The sequence below is a fragment of the Pongo pygmaeus genome, chromosome 21, assembly GCF_028885625.2.
Source record: "Pongo pygmaeus isolate AG05252 chromosome 21, NHGRI_mPonPyg2-v2.0_pri, whole genome shotgun sequence".
NCBI lineage: Eukaryota > Metazoa > Chordata > Mammalia > Primates > Hominidae > Pongo > Pongo pygmaeus.
Window position 1 is genome coordinate 28,155,930 of NC_072394.2, and position 24,396 is coordinate 28,180,325.

General features: G+C 45.7%; 1 long non-coding RNA gene across 1 annotated transcript; it reads left to right on the forward strand.

Moving 5' to 3' along the window:
• Nucleotides 1-15,898: 15,898 nt before the first annotated feature.
• On the forward strand, nucleotides 15,899-23,674 carry LOC134738888 (uncharacterized). Its single transcript, XR_010125112.1, has 4 exons — nucleotides 15,899-16,016; nucleotides 16,641-16,784; nucleotides 20,316-20,424; nucleotides 23,337-23,674. It is a non-coding gene; the product is annotated as an uncharacterized LOC134738888 (long non-coding RNA).
• Nucleotides 23,675-24,396: the final 722 nt, after the last annotated feature.

The following is a 24,396-nucleotide window of genomic DNA, read 5'->3' on the forward strand; positions in this document are numbered from 1 at the left end:
TTCTTTTGTTGCTTTGTTTGTGCACAACAAATCTGTGCTTTTGTTGCTTCTTTCATTGCTTTGCTCTTTTGTTGCTTTGGTTGAGTGTTTTGTTCATTCTTTGTTCAATGCTCCGTGAGCATGGACAACTCAGAGTCAAGACTTTTTACCTTGTAACAGTTTGTTATCCCAGCACTTGCAAATCCATCTGTCTTCTGTGTGTGGCTTTCTATGTGGCATAACTATAGACATTGAAGGTGAAACACAAGGTAACACTCCATTCCTTAATGAGCTCTCAGTTCACTGGATGAGACAGAAGGAAGCCACTGACTCTGAAAGGAAACAGAGTGTGGCAAAGATGGGGCAGAGGAGTGAGCACAGACAGGATCAAGAGAAAGGGGAGACAAACTATTGTCATCAGTGTGACCTTTCTAGGGAGCAATGTGTGAGTTGAGCTTTGGAGAAGAAATGAAGAAGCTGGATGTGGTGGCTCACTCCTGTAATTTCAGCACTTTGGGAGGCCAAGGCAGGTGGACAGCTTGAATCCAAGGGTTCGAAACCAGCCTGGGCAACAAGGTGGTCTCAAGATGCTCTATCACTTGTCCTTCTGACTCAACAGACCCAATGATACTTTAAGTGTGGCAAAAGGTGAAACCCCATCTGTACTGAAAATACAACAAATTAGCCAAGCATGGTGGCACACATGTGTGGTTACAGCCACTCGGGAGGCTGAGGTGGGAGAATCACCTGAGCCTGGAAGGTCAAGGCTGCAGCGAGCTGAGATCGCACTAGTACACTCCAGCCTGGGCAACCGGAGTGAGACCCTGTCTCAAAAAAACATGAATAAATAAATAAATAAATAAGAAGAGCCTTCCAGAGCAGTATGGAATGGCCAATGCCCCTCCTCCCTGCTGCTCCTCCTCCTGTAGCTGTTTCCTTCTCCCCTCTCTCCTTGTTTGGAACAGCCACAGCGACTCTCCAAATTATGACACTCAAAATGCCACTTCTAAAAAGAAAATCAGGGTTGGTGCCTCTGCTTCTTCTTACTTGACCTTCCTTCTCTGCCCTCTTCTGACTCGTCCTCCCTTCTCTTTTGGATGTAATTCTTTCCAGCCTCCACACTCCCTTGACAGAAGGTGAAAAATTTGTATCTCTGAATCCTATATCTGCTTGTCTATGATCTAAATACTTTTTGAGTCAACAAGGTGAACATGTTCCTCATATTTCGTTATGGAATGTTTAAAATGTCTAAAATAGACACTGCCACTGAGAAAGTAAATTCATGCACCTACAAAGAGAAAGGAAAGGACAGCCATCCACCATTTGACTACAGAGTTTCCACCTGCACCCTTCGACACTTATTAGAACTTTCATGAAACAGTGTGACATCTCTTATTCCTGTCAAACAAAATGGAACTTTCTTCCTTGTATGTAAAGAAGTTTGCACCCTCTACACCGAATAAGGAGATGCACAGTTCCAACAGTTATTGTATACATCACTGACCATATTAGTCACTCCTCAAAATCCATCATAGGTCCACCAAATATTCTGTTACCTTAAGACTACATTGTAAGATTAAACTCCAACAACATGTATATACAATAAATGAATGGAGAGAAAAATAAAAGTGGTGAGCATATAATATTAATATGTACATATTACAAATATCCAAAGCTACTACCATACTTGTTTTTGTAATTTATCATGAGGCCATGACACCTTTTAAAAAATATATTTTAAAAATATAAAAATTTATTGATTTTATTTATTTATTTATTTATTTATTATTATACTTTAGGTTTTAGGGTACATGTGCGCAATGTGCAGGTTAGTTACATATGTATACATGTGCCATGCTGGTGCGCTGCACCCACTAACTCGTCATCCAGCATTAGGTATATCTCCCAATGCTATCCCTCCCCTCTCCCCGCACCCCACAACAGTCCCCAGAGTGTGATGTTCCCCTTCCTGTGTCCATGTGTTCTCATTGTTCAATTCCATTTATTCTTTTCACTATGCTTCTTTTATTTTGTGGAATCAGGACATGATGGTACATTTGTTTTCTTGTTTCACTACTCATTCCATATTTTCCCGGTCCTCACTGAGAACCTCAATTTGTCTCAGGTCTTTGTCTAATATGAGTGACCTAAATCACCAAAGTCCAGTCCTGAAGACAGGCTTTTCTGGGGAATATGCAGGGTTTGAGCAGCCGAGGCCCACTGAGTGAGCCCTTTCCAGGCACCAAGGGAAATGCCTTCAGGATAAGGAGGAAGAAAAATCTAACCAAAGATCCAAACCATAGGACCATGTGGACATGGCTACAATGCCAGGTGATTCCCAAAGAGGAGATACTGATGAACTTCCCATGAGGGAAATTCTCTCTTGTCATCAGTCCATGAGAGGGCAAACACACTTAAAGCTCTGAGCAGTATCAGGAGAAGATGCCTGAGCAGCTTTGGTGCTGACTGTGAAGAAACTGCAGGATGACCAGAAAGACCTGAATCTCCATGCTGAGGTCTGTGCTGTGAGGACAGGGGTGTATCTAATGCATCTAACTCCACCTTCTGCCCTGACTTCAAACTCTTTAAGAAACTGCATCAGGGCAGAGGCTGAGGAACTTCAGTCCATAATAAAACGTGAGGCCTTATGCCCTGCAAGGTGTGTTAGGGACTTGATGGCAACCAAGGTTGCCAAACATGTCAATTCTTCTGGACACAGGGGCACAAGTCACGGAGGTGCCAAGAAATGTCTATGCCCATTTTGAAAAATTACTTTAACTGGATTTGGAAGTAACCGTGAACAATGGGCTGATATATCTTTGTGGGTGGGCCCTTTTGTGCCAATATACACTGGAGTGGCTGTAATTAATAATGCTGAATGTATTGTGGGAATAGATGTAGAGTGTGTATGTAATACTATGTTTAACTGTAAAGGACATTCCCTGTAAGAAAATACAAAGTAGAACAATGGAGAGGCACAAGTACATAAGCGGGAGTAACAGCACGTGTTGTTACATGCCAACATCCCTATCCTGGGGTGGGTCAGAAATGAGAACACTAACAAAGTCGGTATTGCCTGACAAGCATCCATTACTAACGGAAGTGTTACATCCAGGAAAGAAGTAAACTAGACATTAATGGCATCTCACAGCTACATGAAAAAGTGCCTAGTCACCCTCTAGATGTGGCTGTCTCAGATACAGGATCTGTGCCAGCACCCTGGGCTTCTTGGGGACTTTAGTGCACTGAAGTTGTTGAGGATACCTGGGCTTGGTTCACAGATGGGTCAGCTAAGTTCAAGGCCAGTGGGGGATATTGGGCTGCTGCTGCTGTGGAGCCCCAAAGGAAATTGCCCAAAACTGCATGGAAAAAGGAACTCTGCTCAGTTGGTGGAGTTGCAGGCCAACACTTGCCCTAGAAACACTCCCCTGCCCCCAAAATGCACCTTGTTACAGTTCACTGACTTGTGGGCAGTCAACAGTGGAATTGGCAGTGTGGTGCTGGTGATGAGATGACTGGACGATCAAGTTGTAGCTTCTATGAGGACAAACGTTATGGTGCAGATTGCACAAGATTTCAACCCCCGGTTTGTGACACATGTGGATGCCAAGAAAAAAGACCCTTCAGTAATGGACATCACTGAAATCCACAAGCGGATCAGGAGACCTGTACTGCCCTGGTGCCAGGAGCCATTAAAAGATGGAATGTGCTGCCCTTAAAGAGAAACGGATAAAGGTAACTAACAATGAAGGCTATGCACCAAGTGGAGCATACTCATCATGAAGGCACTTTGGGCAAAAAATGTGGCAGTTCCCTGAAATGATACCTTCTATTATATTTAAAAAGAATTTGTGACAGATTGGAACAGAGGAGGCCCAGGCAGCCTATAAAATTCCCAAACCACATAATTAACACTTCTTGCACTATCTTCTGTGTCTACTTCTGAGCTACTGGAATTTCAGAGTAGCAAAAATGAGCCAGAGAATAGGTGACTCTAATATGGTACATCTTCTGCTGTCTGGCTATGCTTACTGAATTTAGGCAGTTATGGACATTGATGATAATGATCATGAATATGAGGTGGCAATTCCTAAGGTAGTCCTGGTGGGCCAAAGTGCATCAGTAGGGAAGAGAGAGTTTTTAGGGTGGTACAAAGTATATAAGGAAGAAACTCCTGAGCCACTTAAGGATGAGTCTGAATGTGTGGTGTTGGCTAGACGTGGGAAGAGCTGCAAACACAGTGAAGTGACTGCTGCAAGGACTGATCATACTGACCACCCGGCTGTGCAAGGAGAAGAGCAACCCTGGTTGATGTGAGGAGAGAACATCTTGGGCCCTGGAGTGTCAGGGGTGGAGGGAGTGGTCCGCAGGGCATCTGGCCAATTTAACCCAGAGTGCCACCACCACCCTCCACTGCTGGCCAGCATAGAATCTTAATCAAAACCCTCCCAATAGCCCTTGGCACCAGGAAATAGCTTCCAGTGAAGTGAAAGAACAAGGTTAACTTCGCAGACACTCATGTTGTTAGAATTTTTAATATGCTTTTCACCGACTATTCTAAACTCTGTAGCATGAGTGATAATGGACAATCATATTGACCTGGACTTCCTGGTGGCCAGTGAGTGTGGGAGGTGTGTGGTTGATAACACCTCATGCTGCACCTGGGTTAGTAACATTTTCACTGGCTTAACTCCAGCATCTGGCTATGGTCCGATTGCACTAATGTGAGTAATAGCATGATCGCTGTCATCTAATTTTGCCCAAGACAAACAGAACAGACTTGGTCTGATACCTTTACAGTTACTAAAAGAATGTAATAATGGTGGCCTATGCTACCAAGAATTCTTCACTGCATATGTGAACAAGCAGGAGGCAGGGCATGAAGTTGTAGGGGAATGCCCCCACCTTGCACCCTGACAACCTTGCACATATCCACACAGGCCTTCTGGGCAAAGGCACAAATCACAGGTAATCTGACTCTTGGCAGAACACCCTGTTATCCTCCTGGAACACAGGGTGAGAGGCCTATGAGGAGCTGCTGTAAGGCCATTTCCCACTCCTGTATATCTGCTAAGAGGCTGCTATTGCCTCTTGGGTTCTGATGAGGTATGAGGCTTTCTATCCCACCCTCTTCAGAATAGAGTTGCATAACAGAGTTGCAGAATTGGATCCTCAGCAGTGGGTACCCTCCAACTTGTCTTGCAGTCATCTGGCTCCTTTCATTTCAGTTTCATGTGTGTGTGTGTGTGTGTGTGTGTGTGTGTGTGTAGGGATGTGGTTGGGGGACAATAACCACAGGGAGCTGTCATCTTTGACTATTCTTCCTTTCAGTGTCTACGTCTACGTACATAATAAACAATCTAAATCAAAAAATGGCTTTTGTATCTTTACTGGTCAAATCAGTCATGCTTTGCCCTTTTTTGTACATTTGACAAGTGAAAGTTCTTGCAATTTCCCCTCCCTACCAAGAATAAACCAGAAGCAAAGCATCACTCGAGAAATTGTATCAATGAATGCCACAATCAAAGACTCAAAAGAAGTGGTGATACCTGTCACATCCCCATGTAACTTACCAGTTTGGCCTGTTCAGGAGTTAGATGGATTTTGGAGAGAGGCTGTGGGTTATCATTAAGTAAATCAGGTAGAGACTCTCATTGCAATTGCAGGCTCAGATATAACAACTTTACTGGAGCAAATCATCATAACCCTTGAAACTTGGTATGCAGCTACTGACTCAGCTAAAGCTGTTTCTCATCATACCAATTTTCAGGGACCACTAGAAAGAGTTTGCTGTGACCTGGTAGTGCTAACAGTATACCTTCACAGCATTGCCACAGGGTAGCTCTATTCTGTTCTCCACCATGACATGGTCTATAGAAATACTGAGTGTTAAGCCACAGACATGGTGGCTCATGCCTGTAATCCCAGCACTTTGGGAGGCTGAGGCGGGCAGATTACCTGAGGTCAGGAGTTCAAGACCAGCCTGACCAACATGGAGAAACCCCGTCTCTACTAAAAATACAAACTTAGCTGGGCGTGGTGGCACATATCTGTAATCCCAGCTACTCAGGAAGCTGAGGCAGGAAAATTGCTTGAACCCAGAAGGTAGAGGTTGCGATGAGCTAAGATCGCGCCATTGCACTCCAGCCTGGGCAGCAAGAGCAAAACTCCATCTCAAAAAAAAAAAAAAAAAGAAAGAAAGAAAAGAAATACTGAGTGTCTTGACATTCCACAAAACATAATACTGGTCCATATTGATGATATTATGCTGATTGGATTTGATGAGCAGGAAGTTACAAGTACTTTAGATGTCTTAACAAGACATATGTGAACCATATTGAAGGAGATAATACCCACACAAAATCCAGGGGCTGGTCACCTCAGTGAAGGTTTGGGGATTCAGTAGTCTGGAGAACACAGAAATATCTCCTCTAAGGCAAAAGACCAACTTCCGCATTTTGTACTACCTACCACAAAGAGGCACAACTCTTGATAAGCCTTTTTGGGTTTTGGAGGCAACATGTATCACATTTGTGAATCTACAGAGATACTTGTAAGGCTTCCCGTTTCACATGGGACCTGGGACAAAGAAGGCTCTGCTCTAAATTCAGGCTCTAGTATAAGCTGCTCTATCACTTGTCCTTCTGACTCAACAGACCCAGTGATACTTTAAGTGTGGCAAACAGTTGATGTATGTAGCTTCTCAAAAGCATGAATAGGAAAATGACACCTTGACCTCTAGAATTTTTGAATAAAATCCATGTCTTCTATAGATAACTATACTCTTTTTGAGAACAGCTTCTGTCTTGCTACCAGGCCTTGGTAGATACTGAATGCCTAATGCTTCCCATCACAAACTCACCTTGCCAAGAGATCAGGCATGTGCACAATCTATCATCAAATGGACATGGTATATAAGAGATCAAGTTTGAGTAGGTCTGGAATATATGAAGAGATTTCATAACAGGCACTTCAGATTCCTTTGACACAAACTCCTGTTGCATTGTGTCCTGTCCTTCACCCCATGCCTGTGACCTCATGAACTGCTCCTTATGACCAGTTTACTGAGGAAAACACTTGGACCTGGTTACAGCTGAACCTATGTAGTAAGCTGGCAATACACAAAAGTGGACAGCCTCAGCATTACAGGGGTGACCCTGAAGTATGATGGAGCTGCCTGCCTTGCCTGTAATGCTTCTGCCAGCAACACCATCTGCGGACTGACAGAATGCTTTATCCACATTCACAGGAATCCAGCCATCATCTGAGGAAGCAGTTCATGTCGCAGCAAAGGAAGTTCTGTTCTCACCACAGCCCCTATCTTCTGGAAGCAGCTGGTGTAATTGAAAGGTGGAATGGCTTAGATTTGGTTATGACACCCTATAAGGATGGAGTTCTGTTTTACCTGATGCAGAATCTGCTTTGAATCAGAAGATATATGGTGCTGTCTCCCCCATAGTCAGAATATGTTGGTTTATAAAAAAGAATAGAATTAAGTGTGGCTCCTTTGACAATCACATCTAGTAACCCACTTAAAGAATTTTTGCATTTTGTCTCAGCAATTTTTAGTTCTGATGATTTAGAGGAATTTGTCCCTAGGGGGTTAATATCAGAGGACAGCAATTGCTTCATTAAACTGGAAGATGAGACTTCTACCTGAATACTTAGTTAGGTTCTTTATTTTATTGAACCAACAGACACAAGGGATTACTTGACTGTCTGGTGTTAATGATTCTGATTTCCAAGAAATAATTGGGTTGCTGCTACCCTGTGGGTCGAAGGATGGCTGTGTTAGCAACCCAAGGGATTCTTAGGGTGGTTCTTTGTACTTCCACATTCAGTTGTAAAGTTTAAGGGAAAGATACTAAACTAAAAGACAGCAGGATGGCTGAGGACTTAGTCCTTTGGGAATGGAGGTTTAGGTCACTCTAAAATACAAAGACCTGAGATGAATTGAGGTTCTTGATGAGGGCAGGAGAAATATGGAGTGGATAATGAAAGGAAGAAGTCATTGTATCCATCATGGCCTGAATCCACAAAGCAAAAGAAATGTGGTGAAAAATAATTAATTAAAAAATTTTAATGGTATTACGGCCTCATGACAAATTACAGAAACAGATATGGTAGTAGCTTTCTAAGTTTTTTCTTTGTAATATGTACACATTTATATTATATGCTCACCAATTTGATCTTTTCTGTTCATTTGTTGTATATTCATGTTGTTGAAGTTTAATTTCATAAGTTAGTCTTCAGGTAACAGAATATTTAGTGGACCCATGATTGATTTTGTGGAGTCATTAATATGGTCAGTGATGTATACAATAACTGTTGGAACTGTGCGTCTCCTATTCTGTAGAGAGGGTGCCAACTTTTTCAGATACAAGGAAGAAAGGTGTATTTTGTTCGATAGAAATAAAAAGAAAGGTGTGTTTTGTCACATAGTTTCATGTAAGTCCTAGTAAACGTTGAAGGGTGCAGATGGAAATTCAGTAGTCAAATGGTGGATGGCTGTCCCTTTCTCTTTGTAGGTGAATGAATTTACTTTCTTAGGGGCAGAGTCTGTTGCAGACGTTTTAAAAAATTTCACAACTGGGTAGGCACGGTGGCTCATGCCTGTAATCCCAGCATTTTGGGAGGCCGAGGCGGGTGGATCACGCAGTCAAGAGTTTGAGACCAGCCTGGCCAACACGGTGAAAGCCTGTATCTAACTAAAAATACAAAAATTAGCCGGGTGTAGTGACACGCACCAGTAGTCCAAGCTACTCGGGAGGCTGAGACAGGAGAATCGCTTGAACCGGGGAGGTGGAGGTTGCAGTGAGCCTAGACTGTGCCATTGCACTCCAGCCTGGGTGACAGAGCAAGACTCCATCTCAAAAAAAAACAAAACAAAAAATCACAACCAATTGAGGAATATGTTCACCTTGTTGACTCACAGAGGATACAAATCATACAAAAGCAGATGGGGATTCGGAAATGCAAATTTTTTCATCTGCTGTAGAGGGAGTTTGGAGGTTGGGTGAGGGGAAAGAACTACATGAGACACAAAGAGGGCAGGGAAGGGAGGCTAAGTCAGAAGAAGCAGAGGCACCTACCCGGATGTTCTTTTTAGATGTGGCATTTTGAGCATCATGATTTGGAGAGTCGTTGTGACTGTGCTGAGCAAGGACAGAGGGAAGAAGGGAACAGCTGCAGGAGGGGGAATGGCAGGGAGGAGGGGACATTGGTCTTCCAAGAAGAGTCCCTGGAAGACTCTTCTCCCACACTCTTTAAAACCTCATTTCTTCTCCAAAGCTCAGCTCACACATTGCTCCCCAGAAAGGCTGCACTGATGACAGTGGTCTTTCTCCCCCTTCTTTTGATCCCCTCTGTGCTCACCCCTCTGCCCCATCTTTTCCACATCCTGTTCCCTTTCAGAGTCAGTGGCTTCCTTCTGTCTCGTCTAGTGAACTGTGAGCTCCCTAAGAAAAGGAACAGAGTCTTACCCTTACTTTTCACTCTCAATGTCTATAGATATGCCATATAGAAAGCCACACACAGAAGACAGGTGGATTTGCAAATGCTTGGATAACAAACGATTTCAGAGGTACAGTAAGGGAACAAAATGTCTTTGCAGAGGGGGCATCCGAGTGTACCTTTGAGGGGTACACTCAGGAATTCCCCTGAGTACACTGAGGAATTCCCCAGGTGGTCAGCAGTGATGGAGGCAAAGCTCTCCAGGTAGCAGAAGACCATAGAGCAGCCACCCGCCTACAGTATTAGTACCACCTCCTCTCTGAGGGCTGTTTGTGCTCGACCTGGGAGTTCGTGCCCGGCCAGTGAGCATCTTCAGGGTAAACTGTGTCAAGCAACAGGATCTTGTTCTTTAGGCCTTTCTCCCAATCTAGTACAACCTCTCTGCTAGAATTTGAAAAAGATATGGTCTTTGTGGTGTCCTCATAGACTGGATTTATGGGACATCTGTTGTCTAAGTTCCATCTTTAAAATGACCTTGCGATGACACTGTGCCTTTTCACTCTGTAGGGTGCATTTCTCACCTGCACTGTGGTCCAGGAAACTCAAGTCACCATCCCCACCATGTTCTTCCTGACTTCGAAGCAGTCTGGTGACCCCAGGCAGGAACTGACTAGCAGGGAAGTCTTGATGCAGGAGAATTTTTAAAGAAATTCAGGAGCAGAACCGAAAGGAGGAGAGAAGGTGGAGGTGGGAAAGCTGACAGCTGGAGACTGGGGAGGGCCCTTTGAGGCCTGGGAGAGAATATGTGGATGGTGGGGAGACCTTTCCCAGCATTTTGGTAAAGGCTCCATCAGTACCCTGTCCTCATGTTGGGGTCCCCCTCTCACAAAGTATCCTTTCCACCTTTAGCCACCTCCACCCTGTCCACTAACCTGCAGTGGGAACAGCAGATGCAACTGGCGGGGCTGAAGGTCAGTGGGAACTCCAGGGCCCCAGAGAAGGCCTGCACCACACTGAGCAGGATCCAGGAGAGTGGAGAAGGGAGGTCGAGGCCCCTGTTAGAGGAGGGTGTGAAGGGGTCAGGATGAAGGAGCAGCAGGACCTGAGGCCTCCCTCTGCACACAGACTTTCTCTGGTGGGCTCAGGCTCTGGCAACAGCCCCTTATTTACTCCCCTCTCACTCTGTTCAGGCTCAGCCCATCCCCCCTTAGCTGATGGAGGAGGGGTCATAATGGGACCCTTGTGATGTCACTGCATCCCACCCCTCATTCCTCCCTGTGAAGTCCCCCTAGCACTGTCCCTGCGCTGCCCTGTCCCAGAGGGCCCACCCAGTGATAGCCCTTTCCTTCCTTCTAGCCCCTCCTTCCTCCCCTCCATCGACCCCCATGTATTCAGTGTCCCTCAGGAAATGTCCAAAATCTGCAGCAGAAATATGTAACTCAGCAAAGGTGACATTCTAACTTCAAACTTTCAAGCAGAAGCCCAGCAAGCTCCTGAACCCAGAGTCAGGATGCCTTCCAGAGCAAGCTGCCACTGAGGCCCTGCCAGAAGGCAGTGATGAGCCCAGGAGGCCTGCCCAGCAGCTGCAAGGAGGGGCAGAGGATTGGGGCCGCATCCGTGAGCATCTGAGCCTCTATTGTAAAACATCTGTTAGCACTGGATGCCGGAGTTTCCATGGTGACTGAAGACTATGCCACCTGGTCCACCCCTGTTATGACCACAGTGGGCCCCAATCTAATGTTGCCATCAAAAGTGACAGCCCAAATGTGCTGGATGTGACTAGCAGGAACAAGGAGAAATGCAGGCCTTAGTTGGTGGTGGAGGGGCGCTCCACTTTGCTAAGGGATAGCTTATGGTTTGGACAAGGGAAGCCGGCTCTGTTGTCCCCAACTGCCCACCTTGCCACAGGGGCAGCAGGGACTGGGAGAAGAAAGTGTGGAGTCTGTTACCGAGCTCCTCTGAGAAACAGACACCAAAACTAAATTGCAAGGGTTTTAGGAGGGAACAGACATAATGAAAAGAATGAGAGAAAACTGGGTAAGCCACTAGACCATGAAGCAAGTGTGACCCCCAGTGTGGGGGAGAGAGGGGAAGAGGATGGGTGGGACTGCTCCGGACTGTGTTCTAAGGAAAATACGTGGAGTCTTTAGGGAGTCTTTGAAACAGTCAGCAAAGAAGGTTTGGCTGTGCCAGCAACAAGTCAGCCTTAGCATCCTCAGCACACTCGGTCATCAGAGGAGAGCTGCCACGGGAGACCCGTACCAGCTGGACACCTGGGGGCAGCAGCCCTGCCTGGAGGAGGTCAGGCACAGAGTCCTATGCACTGAGGTTGGATGGAAGTGCAGCTGAGAGAACCCGGAGGTCCCTGGGGCCAAAGCCGGGACCAGCAGGAGAACACACACACAAAGAGCTAGAAGACCTGCTTGCTGGTGGGTTTGTCCTAAAAGGGAGCAGGCAGGCAGGATGAGAAACTCCTGCAAGAAACCAGAACGCCATCTGTGGGGCTCAGGGATTGGGTGTTGTCAGGAAAGAGGCGCTTTTCTATTTATTTTTAAAATCAAAGTTATACATTCACACGGAGAAACAAATGGTCAAATAACACCTAAGAGGTTTTACTTCAGGACACAGCTACTCTGTCCCCCTTTCCTCATTGCCTGCCCACAAAACCATTTTCCTTTCTATGACCTGAGTCACAAAGACCTTCTGTGCTGTCTCCCTCTGCCAGGGTGCTGGCCACCCCCTCCGTTACTTGAGCCCTTACAGCTATGCATGATTGCTGCATTGGTAATTTGTTGGAACAATTTGGTGATAACAATTTCACACTTAACCCAGTTTTCCACCTGTGTAACATCTCATAGCCGATTAAATGAGATTTTCACTCCCATGTTGCGGATTTTCTTAAGAACTGATACCTTAAGTTAAAGCCCTAGTAAAATAAATGTTTGAGTTCCCTGAGAGTACTCCTGCCACAGTGTTTGGGCCTTGATTCAAACATCTGCAGTGCCTGCGAGACCCCCGCATTTATGCAGGGGTCTGCCCTGTTCTCACATGATCTTCTAGCACCAATCTTCCCCCCAGCGGCTCCTAGCTCTGCTTGCTGCACAAGAACATAGGAGTCTCCAAGTCATGCTTGTATTCTTCCAAACATAAACTCAAACCCCAATGTCCCCCATTCTTCTTGGCACTGCTGTTGAGCTCCCCAGGTTTGAAGGCTCTGAGCTCAGAGCTCAAAGCCCCTGGTCTGACTCCAGCCCCTTTCCTCTCAGAACATTTCCCCTTGATTCTATTGATCACATCTGGACACTCAGCACAGAATGGGATGAGAGGCGACTCAGCAGTAACAGGACACAGCAGTAATGGGAGAGGTGGCAGGTGAGGTTTCTTTACCATCACCATGGAAGCCTCATGCCATGTGCAGTGGGTGTGGTTTTGGAGGTGGGAGAGTCAGACAGCCCTTCTTGGGCCCTGGGTTCATCCCAGCTCACTGGGACTCTCAGACATTAGGGATCCCTGGGAGGCAGCGGTGTCATTGAGCCCCAGTTTTAAGGGCTTGCCACACTCACAGCTCTGTGTCTTCTTGACAAGTCCACCCTCTCTAAGCTCCAATTTTTGTTTTACTCTCTAAAGTGTGGGACATTTCTTTATTTCACAAGAAACAGCAGGCAGTGAGATGGAGTGAGAATAAGGCAAGGAATATTGCTGAGATGGTTCTCAAATCAATGGAGAGAGATGTCCGTGGATGAATCACAAAGGGAGGGAATGGGTGCAAAGGCCTCACTGAGATTCAATGACAGCAGAAGCTGCCAGGGTCTGACGTAAACCAATTTGGTTAAAGTGTTGGGGGAGACTATACGACCACATTTTGTTTCTATTGGCACAATTCCATACATGGAAAATGTTATGAGACTCAAAAACGGGTTTAGCAGAAGCTCAAAAATACACTACAAAATTCAGGAAGAAGCTAAAATATTATCAGATTATTTTACAAAGGACACAACTAGTCAGGAACCTTTTGAAAACACCAGCATGCATCATCCAAAGAAGTAGATTCCAATAAAAAAAAAAAAAAAAAGACTGGGGGAGTACATCACAAAGGAGGGTGAGATTTGGGAAGACAGTTACTCTAAGACCCTGTGAGCAACATGCACCTGATTCCAGAAAGACAGCTGGAGTCGAGGAGAGAATGAAGCAACTTTACTGGCTGGGTTGAAGCCTACCTTACCAGAACGGAGAAGGCTAATGAGATTATCAAGATTCTCTTGAAGGAAATAATCCCCTGGTTTGGGTTGCCCCAAAGCCTCCAAAGTGATAATTGCTTGTCTTCTGCCTCCCAAATAACTCAAAGGGTTGCTAAGGCTCTCAGAATTAAATACTATTTACACTCAGCATGGAGGCCTCAATCCTCAGGGAAAGTAGAAAGGGCTAATCAAACTCTAAAACTGGCATTAGCTAAGCTACGTCAGGAAACATCAGAAACTTGGATCAACTTACTGCCCATAGCCCTCTTAAGAAACCATTATTCTCCAAGAGCAAAAATTAATATAAGCCCATATAAAATGTTATATGGGAGGCCATTTTAACTAATGATCTAATTACTGATCCAGAAACGGCTGGATTAATAAAATACCTAGTTAACCTAGGACAGTTTCAGCAGGTCTTGTGAGAGTTTGGAACTCAAAGGCTCCCCGCACCAGGAACTAACCAGCAAACCAAGGTCAGGCCAGGAGATAAGGTACTTGTTAAAACATGGAATAAGGAGTCACCTGCTCAACAACTACAACCCTAATGGAAGGGACTATTTTCACTGATGTTGGCCATGGCTTCCATGGCCAAAGTACTAGGATTAGATAGTTGGATACCTCTTTCCAGGTTTAAGCCTGCAACATCTGAAGCCCTGGACCTGGAACTGGAGACTCCCACCAGCCACTATACCTGTGAACCCGTAGAAGACCTGAACTACCTATTTAAAAGACAGGCAAAAGATAAGTAAATGCCTACCAATTTTCCCTGGTGTAAAATGTTAACTGATTTTTGCTCTTTCACTTACAGATGTTTGTATAAGGGTTTCGCCAATTTTGGAACAAAATTCAAAATCAGGCCAAAATACTTACCTGTTGTGACTAGATCAAGCCAGCTGCACCTTTTATAACCACGTACAAGGCTTGCCGCAACCCATGGGTACCCACCTAAATACCTAGGGATAGAGAGCCATGATCCTCAATAGGCAGGGACAATGCCCATGACCAGTAGAAAGTAGCTACAGAAAACTGATCTTCAGCCCTTCTGCCTCCTATAAAGATTTATGGGGATCATATCTCTCAGAGGGAAATCAGGCAGGAGAATAGGGAATTAGGGTAACCAGGGTTTCAGCTGGTGCAGCCAGTGCCTCAGGGGTGGAAGAACAGCAGGTGCAGCCAGTTAAATGAGCATGAGAACAGCAGGTGCAGTATATAGGCCACATCCTTGCTCCCATGATAACAAGCCACTTCAGCTTCCGATTGGTCTCGGGCCAATCCTTTATGAGGTGTGGTCAATTGGAGGCCTCTGAAGGGCACTGAGAGGTGTTGCAGGGTTTTTTCTTCAATAAAAACCATAATTGAGGGGGCTCCTGAGCAGTCGCTTGCTCAAGCCCAATCCCACTCAGAATTTTCTTCAATAAATCTGTACCCACACTGGCATTTTGTTCAATTCCTTGCCCAATACACCAAGAACAGCAGGTGCAGCATACAGGCCACATCCTGGCTGGACAACTCACATTTAGGACACTCTATCCGGCAACAAGTGACATCATCCTCTTAGCCTGTCAAAATGTTGGTATTACAGGCATGAGCTGCCCTGCCTGGCCTAGAACTTCTTTTTTTGCTGAAAAATATTCTCTTGTATGCATGTATTACATTTAGCCATTCATCAGCTGGTGGACATTTGAACTGTTTCCACTTTTGTTTACTACGAATAAAGCTGCTATGAACAGTTGTGTAAAGGTTTGCATAGACATGTTTTCATTTCTGTGTGTATATGTAAGAGTATAATTTCTTTTATTTATTTATTTATTTATTTATTTATTTTTGAGACAGAGTTTCACTCTTGTTGCCCAGGCTGGAGTGCAATGGCGTGATCTCAGCTCACTGCAACCTTTTCCTCCTGGGTTCAAGCGATTCTCCTGCTCAGCCTCCCGAGTAGCTGGGATTACAGGCACAAGCCACCGCACCTGGCTTAATTTTTGGTATTTTTAGTAGAGACAGGGTTTCACCATGTTGGCCAGGCTGGTTTCGAACTCCTGACCTCAGGTTATCCACCTGCCTCAGCCTCCCAAAGTGCTGATTACAGGCATGAGCCACCACACCTGGCCTATGATTTTTGGGTCAAAGTGTAACTCTGTTTAATTGTTTAGGGGAATTTCCAACCTATTTTATGGTTTTATTGTTGTTGTTGTTGTTTTGAGACAAGGTCTCGCTCTGTCACCCAGGCTGGAGTGCAGTGGCACGAACATGACTCACTGCAGCCTTGACCTCCTGGACTCAAGCAATCCTCCAGTCTCAGCCCCTCAAGTTGCTAGGACTACAGGCGCAAGCCACCACACGCAGGTAATTTTTTGTTTTTTTATTTTTTTGTAGAGATGGGGGTGTCACCATATTGCCCAGGCTGGTCTCAAACTCCTGAGCTCAGGCAATCTGTCCACCTTGGCCTTCCAAAGTGCTGGGATTACAGATGTGAGCCACCACACCTGGTCACCAACCTGTTTTCTAAAATGACTGTACCATTTCACACTCCCACTAGCAGTGTATGAGGGTTTCATTTCTCCTTCTTCCTCACCAACACTTGTTCTTCTTGTCTGTAGATTTTATCATAACCATTCTAGGGGGTATAAAGTGGCATCTCATTCTGCTTTTGATTGCCTTTCCCTAGTGACTAATGGTGTTGAGCATCTAATTATGTGATTATTGGCAATTTGTGTATCATCTTGGAGAAATGTCTGTGCAAATCCTTTACTCATTTTTTCACTTGGGTTACTTGCCTTTTGTTGAGTTGTTAAGGGTTCCCTATGTATTCTGATACAAGTCCCTTAACAGATAGACAAGTTGCCAAGTTTTTCTCCCATCTTATGGGTTGTCTTTTTAGTTTCTTGGTGGTGGTCTTCGAAGTCATAAGTTTTTAATTTGATGAACTCCAATTCTGTTTTTGTCACTTGTACTTTTTTTTTGAGACAGGGGTCTCACTCTGCCACCCAGGCTGGAGCATGATGATACAATCATGGCTTACTTCGGCCTCAAACTCCTCGGCTTAAGTGATCCTTCTGCCTCAGCCTCCTGAGTAGCTAAAGTAGACCTACAAGCACATGCCACCATACCCAGGTAATTTTTAAATTTTGTTTTGTACAGATGGGGTCTCTTTATGTTGCCTAGACTCGTTTCAAATTCCTGGGATCAAGAGATCCTCCCACTTTGGCCTCCCAAAGTGCTGGGATTACAGGTGTGAGCCACCATGCTCGGCCACTTTTACTTTTGGTGTCATATTTAAAAAATTATTTTTCTGATCCAAAGCTACAAACATTTACCCTTATGTTTTTTTCAAAAAGTTTTATAGTTTAGTTCTTATATTTAGGTCTTTGATCCATTTTGAAATTAATTTTTATGTATGCTGTGAGTCCTAGCTTCTCTAGAGACTAAGGTGGGAGGATCAGTTGAGCCCAGGAAACCCAGGCTGGAGTGAGCCATGATGGGGCCACTCCACTCTAGCCTGGATGATAGAGTGAAACCTTGTCTTAAAAAAAAAAAAATGGCCTCATGACAGATTAGAAAAACAAGTAAGAATGATAGTAGCTTTCCATATTTTTTCCTTGTAATATGTACACATTTATATTATATGCTCACCATTTTGATCTTTTCTCTGGGTTCATTAATTATATATGCATATTGTTGAAATTTAATTTTATAATTTAATCTTCAACAAACAGAACATTTGGTGGACCTGCAATGAATTTTGAGGAGTAGTAAGAATGGTCAGTGATGTATACAATAACTGTTGAAGCTGTGCTCTCCTATTCTGTGTAGAGGGTGCCAGCTTCTTCAGATACAAGGAAGAAAGCTGTAGTTTGATAGAAATAAAAAATTGTCACATTGTTTCATGTAAGTCCTAATAAGTGTTGAAGGGTACAGAGGGAAACTCAGGAGTCAATTGGTGGATGGCTGTCCCTTTTCTTTCTTTGTAGGTGAATGAATTTACTTTCTCAGGGGGCAGAGACTGAGATGTTTTTAAAAATCCCGCAACAAAATGGGGAATATATTCACCTTGTTGACTCACAGAGGATACAAATCACACACAAGCAGATGGGGATTCAGAGTTGCAATTTTATTCATCTGCTGTCCAGGGAGTTTGGAGGTTGAGTGAGTGGAAAGAACTACATGAGACACAAAGAGGGCAGGGAAGGGGGGGTCAAGTCAGAAGAAGCAGAGGCACCTACCCAGAACTCGGATTTTTTTTTTTTTTTTTGACAGAGCCTTGCTCTGTCACCCAGGCTGGAGTGCAGTGGTGTGATCTCGGCTCACTGCAACCTCCTCCCCCCAGGTTCAAGTGATTCTTCTGCCTCAGCCTCCCAAGTAGCTGGGATTACAGGTATGCACCACCATGCCCTGCTAATTTTTTTTTTTTTTTTTTTTTTAGTGGAGACAGGGTTTCACCATGTTGGTCAAGCTGGTCTCAAACTCCTGACCTCAGGTGATTCACCCACTTTGGCCTCCTAAAGTACTGGGATTACAGGTGTGAGCCACTGCACCCAGCCATGATGTTCTTTTTAGATGTGGCATTTTGAGTGTCATGATTTGGAGAGTTTTTGTGACTGTGCTGAGCTGGGACAGAGAGAAGAAGGGAACAGCTGCAGGAGCAGAAGTGGCAGGGAGAAGGGGCATTGGTCTCTCCATACATCTCAGGAGGGCTCTCCTCCCACACTGTTTTAAAACCTCATTTCTTTTTCAAAGCTCAGCTCACACATTGCTCCCCAGAAAGGCTGCACTGATGACAGTGGTCTTTCTCCCCCTTCTTTTGATCCCCTCTGTGCTCACCCCCTGCCCCATCTTTTCCACATCCTGTTCCCTTTCAGAGTCAGTGGCTTCCTTCTGTCTCATCCAGTGAACTGTGAGCTCCCTAAGAAAAAGAACAGAGTCTTACTCTTGTTTTTCACCCTCAATGTCCATAGATATGCCACATAGAAAGCCACACACAGAAGACAGGTGGATTTGCAAATGCTTGGATAACAAATGATATCAGAGGTACAGTAAGGGAACAAAATGTCTTTGCAGAGGGGGCATCCGAGTGTACCTTTGAAGAGTAGTTCCTGGGAATTCCCCAGGTGGTCAGCAGTGATGGAGGCAAAGCTCTCCAGGCAGCAGAAGACCATAGCAGCTGCCCACTTACAGTGTTAGTGCCACCTCCTCTTTGAGGGCTGATGGTGCCATTGGTGAAGGCTGTTTGTGCTTGACCTGGGAGTTTGTGCTTGGCCAGGGAGCTTCACCAGGGTAAGCTGTGTCAAGAAACAGGATCTTGCTTTTGAGGCCTCTCTCCAAAACTAGTACAACCTCTCTGCTAGAATTTGCAAAGAATAAGGACTTTGTGGTGCCCTCATAGACTGGATTTAAGGGACATGTGTTGCCTGAGCCTCATCTTTTTTTTTTTTTTCTTAATTATTATACTTTAAGTTCTAGGGTACATGTGCACAACGTGCAGGTTTGTTACATATGTATACATGTGCCATGTTGGTGTGCTGCACCCATTAACTCGTCATTTACATTAGGTATATCTCCTAATGCAATCCCTCCCCCTCCCCCCACCCCATGACAGGCCGCGGTGTGTGATGTTCCCCACCCTGTGTCCAAGTGTTCTCATTGTTCAATTCCTACCTATGAGTGAGAACATGTGGTGTTTGGTTTTCTGTCCTTGTGATAGTTTGCTCAGAATGATGGTTTCCAGCTTCATCCATGTCCCTACAAAGGACATGAACTCATCTTTTTTATGGCTGCATAGTATTCTATGGTGTATATGTGCCACATTTTCTTAATCCAGTCTATCATTGATGGACATTTGGGTTGGTTCCAAGTCTTTGCTATTGTGAGTAGTGCCACAATAAACATACGTGTGCATGTGTCTTTATAGCAGCATGATTTATAGTCCTTTGGGTGTATACCCAGTAATGGGATCGTTGGGTCAAGTGGTATTTCTAGTTCTAGATCCTTGAGGAATCGCCACACTGTCTTCCACAATGGTTGAACTAGTTTACAGTCCCACCAACAGTGTAAAAGTGTTCCTATTTCTCCATATCCTCTCCAGCACCTGTTGTTTCCTGACTTTTTAATGATCGCCATTCTAACTGGTGTGAGATGGTATCTCATGGTGGTTTTGATTTGCATTTCTCTGATGGCCAGTGATGATGAGCATTTTTTCATGTGTCTTTTGGCTGCATAAATGTCTTCTTTTGAGAAGTGTCTGTTCATATCCTTTGCCCACTTATTGATGGGGTTGTTTGATTTTTTCTTGTAAATTTGTTTGAGTTCATTGTAGATTCTGGATATTAGCCCTTTGTCAGATGAGTAGATTGTAAAAATTTTTTCCCATTCTGTAGGTTGCCTGTTCACTCTGATGGTAGTTTCTTTTGCTGTGCAGAAGCTCTTTAGTTTAATTAGATCCCATTTGTCACTTTTGGCTATTGTTGCCATTGCTTTTGGTGTTTTAATCATGAAGTCCTTGCCCATGCCTATGGCCTGAATGGCATTGCCTAGGTTTTCTTCTAGGGTTTTTATGGTTTTAGGTCTAACATTTAAGTCTTTAATCCATTACCTAAGCCTCATCTTCAAAATGACCCAGCAGTGACACTGTTCCTTTTCACTCTGTAGGTTGCATATCTCACCTGCACTGTGGTCCAGGAGTCTCAAGTCACCATCCCCACCATCGTCAGTCACCTGGTGACCCCAGGCAGAAACTGATCATCAGGGGACCTTGGAGGTAGGAAAATTATTAAAGAAATCCAAGAGCAGGACAGTAATAAGAAAGTGTGGAGTGGGAGAGAGGACAACTGGAGACCCAGGAGGGCCACTGAGACCAGGGAGAGAATGTGGGGATGGCAGGGACAGAGGGACAGAATCTTCATTTACTGAGATTGGTGGAAGCCCCGTCTGTGCCCTGCCCGTGTTGAGGTCCCCCTCTCAGGTGATTTCTTCTGCACCACCAGTCACCCCTACCCTGTCTACTGACCCATGGCAGAAACAGCAGATGTGACTGGGGGGCACTGAGGCAGGTGGGGACCAAGGGACCAGGGACAGCAGGCGCCACACTGAGCAGGATCAAGGAGAGCTGGAAAAGGAGGTGGGAGTCATTGTTAGAGGAGGGTGTGAACTAGTCGGAATGAAAGAGGCCAGGAGGAGCCCCAGGACCTGAGGCCCTCCCTCTGCACACAGCCTTTCTCTGTTGGGCTCAGGCCCTGGCAACAGCCCATTATTTACTTCCCCCAACCCTGGCTCATGCTCAGCCAATCCTTGCTCCACTGAAGTTCTCTCGCCCAGTGTTGTTCCTGGCAGTAAATTGTAAGGAGGAGTAGTGCTCACTTGAAGGGCCTAGGGCCTGCCATGGGTCTTTGTACGTAGAACTTAATAGCAGCCCTCAGTGTGTTAGTGAAGTGGTTTCTCTTATCATTTTGAGGCAAGAAAAGAGGTATAAAGAAGCTGGTTGAACTTGCCCAAGATCACACAGCCAGCCTGTGGCCCAGCTGACTTTTGAGCTCAGGCACATCACTCCACATTTTCTGACACATTCTGGTTCCTCTGACTTCTTCCCATCTGAGGCTCCCTGCCCTGCACTCAGATGCCCCATACCCTGCATTCAGATGCCCCCTCTGACTCGATGTTCAGGAGCACAGACTTCCAGCAGAGAGAGCCAAGGAAATGGAACCAGCCAGATGGGGAAGGACTGAGTGTAAATCCCAGGCTTCTCTCCAAGTCCAGGCCTTTTCTGGCAGATATCAGCAGCAAGACCAAGGTAGCCACAGAGGCGAGCTCTGCTGGGCGAGAACTCCCTGAATAGTCAAGTGTGCATGTGATTCTTCCAGGGGTCAGCCAGATCCTGTCCTGTTCCAGGCAGGAGGCACCGGGCATCTGGGTGCTCACAGCCTCCCTTTGCACAGAAGACTGAACCAGTAAGGCCACACGCCAGGCACGGGTCCCCATTTTCAGAGGATGGAGCCAGCCCTGTCGGGGCTGCTCATGTGTCCAGCTCCTTCAGGCTCCCTCATTATCCCAACGGCATTTCCACACATGGGAATTTGCAAAAGGAGAGAGTGAAAGGCCCAGGGCTTTTCTGTAGTCTGTACTAACCCTCAAAGATACTCTTGGTCTGCGTGTTCCTCATTTTCAGATTAGAAGCTAAAGATGGACAAGGCCGGTAGCAGAGTGTGCAGGTCTCCTGGCCAGCCCTGTATTTACTCCTGTCTCCAGGCAGAGTGGCCAGTGCCACTTGCTCAGGCAGCAGTCACGTGAGGTCCATCCTCTGGGAAGGCCCTCCCTGATGGTCCCTCTGTGATTCTGACCATAGGATGCCCGCAGCGCAGCAGAGTCCCAGGTGGAGCAGAATCGGCCATGAGAATAAGCTTGGTTCCGAGGTCTTTCTGCTGTTATGTCTGTAATTACTAAACTTTTTTCATATAATTGCATTTTCCAAACATGTAAGGATGACAAACAAATAATATAACAGGTAAACAGAAGTGCCATTTTGTTTCCATGGCTCTGGCCCCCTAAGGGGCAGGAAAGCAGGTGACCTTATTCCTGGTATCAAAATGGCATGGCTGGAGTTCAGGTGGGCTGATGGGAAGCTGTGCATCCTGTAGCACCCTGGAATGGCTGAAATTAAGTATTTTATATGGCAAAATTGACTCATGGAGCAGAAATCGCCTGCCCATATGGACATGGGAGCAAGATGTCCTTCAGGCCCCCAAACCTCTTCTGAGCCTCTTCGCCTGCAGATAGCTGGGCAGGCGTGTCTGACCATTCCATGTGGCCAGGGTCCATCTTCAGCAGTTGTGGATTGAGACGTTTGTCCTTGTCTGTGTTGATTTGAGAGGTATTGGAGAAAGGCCGTGGTGTCTTGGTCTTCATCCCCAGTGTTAGCCACTTGCAATGGCAGGGGGAGGAGGTGGTAGGCTGAGAGCATGGACAATGCAAAGACAGTCATGGCTGATTGCTAGAGAGAAAGATGAAGGAGACATTAACTCTTCTCCTGAAGCACAAATCAGAACAGATATTTTTCAGGTGTTGAGCGTGTATGTGCCTCACTTTGGTACTGGGCAGCATTTCTGATTGAACACTGCCACAGCGCTTAATGCAGGTTTACGTGAGCCCCAATTTCACGAGGGGGTCCCCTCTCCTCCCTCCCTCGGATGTCTCATGTCTCCATCTGTACTCTTAGTGGCCTGGTCTTTCTCTGAGACAATTTCAGGCTGGTTCCCCTGCTTTGCTATCCCCCACAAACTCTCCCACACCATTGCCCAGCTCCCAAGAGCTCATTGTGGCTGAGGAAAGGGGGTGCCTTGACACGGAGTTCCCTTCACATAAGGGTCCCCAGACACTCCTCCTGGAAGTGCTCCACCAGGACCCCTGCCACATGCGCCTCTTGGTGCAGGGAGGAGAGGAGAGCAGGTTGTGTCTGATGGGTGTGTCTGTGTGCAATGGCTGCTTGTATCCTTGTGTTTTGTGTACCTGCTCAGCAAACTGAGTCCTGTGGCCAAGAATGATCCTTGGCAAAACTGAGCACATTTAACCTAAGTGTGATTTCAACTCAACACTTTCCCATTGTGCCTCCCTCTCATCCCAAATGTGCCAAATACTTCTAGTCTAATCTTAGTATTTATTCTTTGCTTTGTCTGTCAGGTCCTGTTCTCTACGAGTGAATATCCTAATGACCATAATAAAGCCAGTTCCCTTTTTGGGGACTGACATTTGTTGAGAACTCCCTCTAAGAATGCTGTCTTGCTGCAAAACTTCACCTCTGGATAAAGTGGCTGTGCTCCTTCTGGGTGTTTGCATTGAGGCTGCTGAGGCACAGCTGAGAATGCACCACACAGCTGACTACGCTGCTGAGCATATCTCATTACTAAATGCCCATCCCTTTCAAGGATGCCAGGCCGTTAGGGCTGCATTGCAATTTTGATGGACACTGGGGATTAATGCCTGTGTGTCCTTGTTCCATTAAAAAGTTTGAAGTTTGCTGGGTGCGGTGGCTCATACCTGTAATCCCAGCACTTCGGGAGGCCAAGGCGGGCAGATTATGAGGTCAGGAGATTGAGACCATCTTGACCAACATGGTGAAACCCCGTTTCTATTAAAATACAAAAAAGTAGCCAGGCATGGTGGTGGGTGGCTGTAGTCCCAGCTACTCGGGAGGCTGAGGCAGAAGAATGGCTTGAACCTGGGAGGAAGAAGTTGCAGTTAGCTGAGATGGAGCCACTGCACTCCAGCCTGGCAACAGAGCAAGACTCTGTCTCAAAAAAAAAAGTTTGAAGTTTGATTTTATGAGTTACTGATATAATGATAAATATATTAATATCATATAGTTCAATTTTTTTTCTCCTGACTTTGAAATTGACACTCTTTTGTGGGCCTGTAAGTTTCCTGGTCCTGGTCACTGTGCCCACCCTGCCCATGGCTAAGGGGTCCTAGCAGCAAGCCTGTATGTAACTGGCCCCTACAGCCTCCCACTCTGCCAGAGATTTTTTCCGAAAGGAATCTCCCTGCACGGAGGGTAGAGCTCGAGATCTCCATGTCCCAGGGTGGCTCGCAGGTCACCACTGCCCAGCATGTCTCTGGCTGCTGACAGGACTCTGTGCTTTCTTAACTCCTTAATGGAGTTCCTGGAGTTGGAGGGATGTGCTTCCCACCAGAAACCCACTTGTGTCAGTTTTTCTTCCATTTGAAACAAATGATCAAAGTG